This window comes from Molossus molossus, unplaced genomic scaffold (assembly GCF_014108415.1).
Source record: "Molossus molossus isolate mMolMol1 unplaced genomic scaffold, mMolMol1.p scaffold_m16_p_10, whole genome shotgun sequence".
NCBI lineage: Eukaryota > Metazoa > Chordata > Mammalia > Chiroptera > Molossidae > Molossus > Molossus molossus.
The window spans coordinates 99,369,270-99,372,130 of record NW_023425345.1 but is presented as its reverse complement, the minus strand read 5'-3'; the positions used below and the strand labels follow the sequence as shown (position 1 = coordinate 99,372,130).

Sequence of the window (2,861 nt, the reverse complement as noted above, 5' to 3'; positions counted from 1 at the left end):
GCATAATCCATGGACATAGACAACAGTGTAGTGAAGGCCTGGGGTGGGTCAGGAACCTGGTGGAGGGGAGCAATGGGGGAGAAATGGGTGACATCTATAATACCCTCAACAATAAAGGTAAATAAATTTAAAAAAAGAAAAAGCAAAAAAAAAAAAAAGAAAGAAAGAAAGAGAAATGAAAGAATGTTTCGATTTCAAAATTTAAAAGCCCCAAACTAGCAAGAACGCAAAACTGAGTACTCCCCATGTGAAAGGCAATTTCTGCAGAACATTATTCTTATAAAGCTATTACCCAGGAGACATGAAGGCCATTCATAAGATACGGGGCTTTCTCTCTTCTCGAACTTGCGGTTACAAGCAAAACAAATCCCATGACTGAAGCACAAGTCACAAGTCAGTGACATTGTTGTAGGACAGGGGTTTTAGCCACGTGTGTCCTATGAGCACAAAGAATTTCAATTTAGGCGTTAAGTTTCCGCAGAAGGAGACATCTGTGGTCATGAACTTTGGAGTGGCAATAGCCCAAACTGGTCAAGTGTCTATAAGCCCTGGACGACAGGCAGAATTACTGTGAATTGCCATCAGATTCGAATGCGAAATGACAGCTCCAAGTCTCAGCATCACAATATAATCTCTGTAACTTGTGTGACCTGACAGCGGAGCTGTATTTCAGTGACTGCTTTGATCTGAGACTAAACTTTCCCAAAAGTTCCAGGTAACTCAGGTCTGTGTTTTGTTCCAATTAGAGTTCTGTTTAATTACAAAACCCCACAATCACAGTGTTCAGTTTTTTTTAAAAAAAAATAAAAACACAGTAATCGTGTCAATGTTAAACATCAAAATTTCTGAATGCCTTGGCATTTATGTTACCAATGAGTTTGAGATACAAAACCCAGCTGTTTGTCTCATGAACTGTTTTTGCTAGGCTGAAGCTATAAAAAATTGAAAAGTCGATGTGTGATTCTTTTTTATTTTTTTTAATCGCACAAAGGGATGTATGTGGAGGGTACAGAGTGACACCGAACAGATCACGAAGCACAATAGTCATTAGTTCTCTCCCTCCCCGGCATCTCCTTCATCTCCCTGGTTTTTCGACATCCACAGAGTGAGTGTCCCTAAGCAACAGCATGATCAGGGAGCTGTCTTTGCACGACTCTTCCTCCGGCGTAGCCAGTTCAGCAGTTGCTTCATCAGATGCCATGTTTGCCAGGCTGTGAGCATTTCCAGGACAGTCCAGAATCCCATCGTAAAAGGCGGAGGAATTCAGTGCCCGGCCACGTCCAACTGGGTGTGTAGGCTGCATTTCTTTCTTACTCATTTCAAATGGTTTGCTTACTGTCTCCAGATGCCACCTCAGAAAGATATCCGAGATAATCCCCTTTCATTTTCCAGGAGAGCACCTTTCTTCTGGGTGGTGTAGCGTTGGGAATAAGATATTTGCCCAACAGGTCCCGAGCATCGCCGCAGACGTCCTGTGTTCTGCCTCTGCCTTCTCCCGGCATCCTTGCTCATCTGCTGCGTCTCCTGCCTCTGGTTCGGTCCAGTGCTGGAGATGACACTCAGCGACGGAGAGCAGATGTCTCTCCTCGTGGCAGAGCTCGGCCCCTGTCCGTGACTGCCTGCATGGCTGAGGCCCTGTCATCGTAGCACTCAGCCGGCTGCCAGCCGGCCGTTACACCAGCTCTCTTTTATCCGTGGTCACTCGGGGCTAAGATGCTCTGGAGCCCGCCAGAGCGGTGACCGCTTCGGAACCAGCAGCCGCAGCCCACTTCCGCGGTCTAGTTTCCTTTTCATTACATTTTGTCTTATAAGTCTAACCTATAAAATAAAGTCCATTCAGATAATCCAGCTTATATTGTCTTTCTCATCACGTGTTCCCTCCCACATAGGTGACAGTTTTTATTAGTTTTGGTCTATCCTTCCTTTAATAATTTTAAATAGTAGGTATATATATATTAATAGAAATATATGTGTGTGTATATATATATATATATATATATATATTAGGAGAAATATATATGTGTTAGTAGAAATATATATATGTTAGTTTGAAGATATAAGGTACCATCCACACTATTCTTCACTTTGCTTTTTCACTTACTAACATACCCTAAAGATCTCAGGACCGCAGGCCGACGCTCTAACCGCTGAGCCAAACTGGCCAGGGCTATACCCTAAAGATCTCTATTGTAGGATGCAGCCATGGCCTTCACTCCTTTTTATAATGCGTGGTTCTCCATAGCATAGATTTGACTGGGCTGTGGTTCCTTCACCTAGTCTCCTAGTGGTGCACATGTATTGTTTTTCTAGTCTTCAGTTATTGCAAATGTACCGTAGTAAATGGCTTTGTACATTAACCTTACTGCATTGTGCCAGCCTGTCTTAGGGACGTTTTGCCAGGAGTGGACTTGCTAGGTCAAAGGGTAAATGCGTGTGTCATTTTGCTGAACGCTGCCACGTTCCCTCGCAGAGGAGCTTTGCCAGTGTGCGTGCGCGCCAGCCATGCACGAGAAGGCTGTGTTCCCACGCCTCACCAGCAGGGAGCCGGTCAACCTCGGGCTGTTCCCAACAGACGAAATGTTCATGACCGGTGAAACTGGCATTCTTATTTCATTCTAATTCGCATTTTTTATTATTCCTGTCACTAGATTTGAAGGGAGAACACAGGTAAATGTGAGTATGTTATCGGTGTGGTGTGAAGCAGATGCTTGCCCATGCAAGTCTGTGCTCCACGAAGGCAGGACAGTGGCTGTTTGCTCACCCTTGTCACTCCTTGATTGGAGATACTCCAATCCTCAGGGAAATGAAGAAATAAAGTACGGCGTGAAATACTACACAGCACTGAGAAGCCATGAAGCAGA

At 44.4% G+C, this 2,861-nt stretch overlaps 1 pseudogene; it reads right to left on the bottom strand.

The window, feature by feature from the left end:
• Positions 1-1,047: 1,047 nt before the first annotated feature.
• On the bottom strand, positions 1,048-2,585 carry LOC118623821 (annotated as a pseudogene).
• Positions 2,586-2,861: the final 276 nt, after the last annotated feature.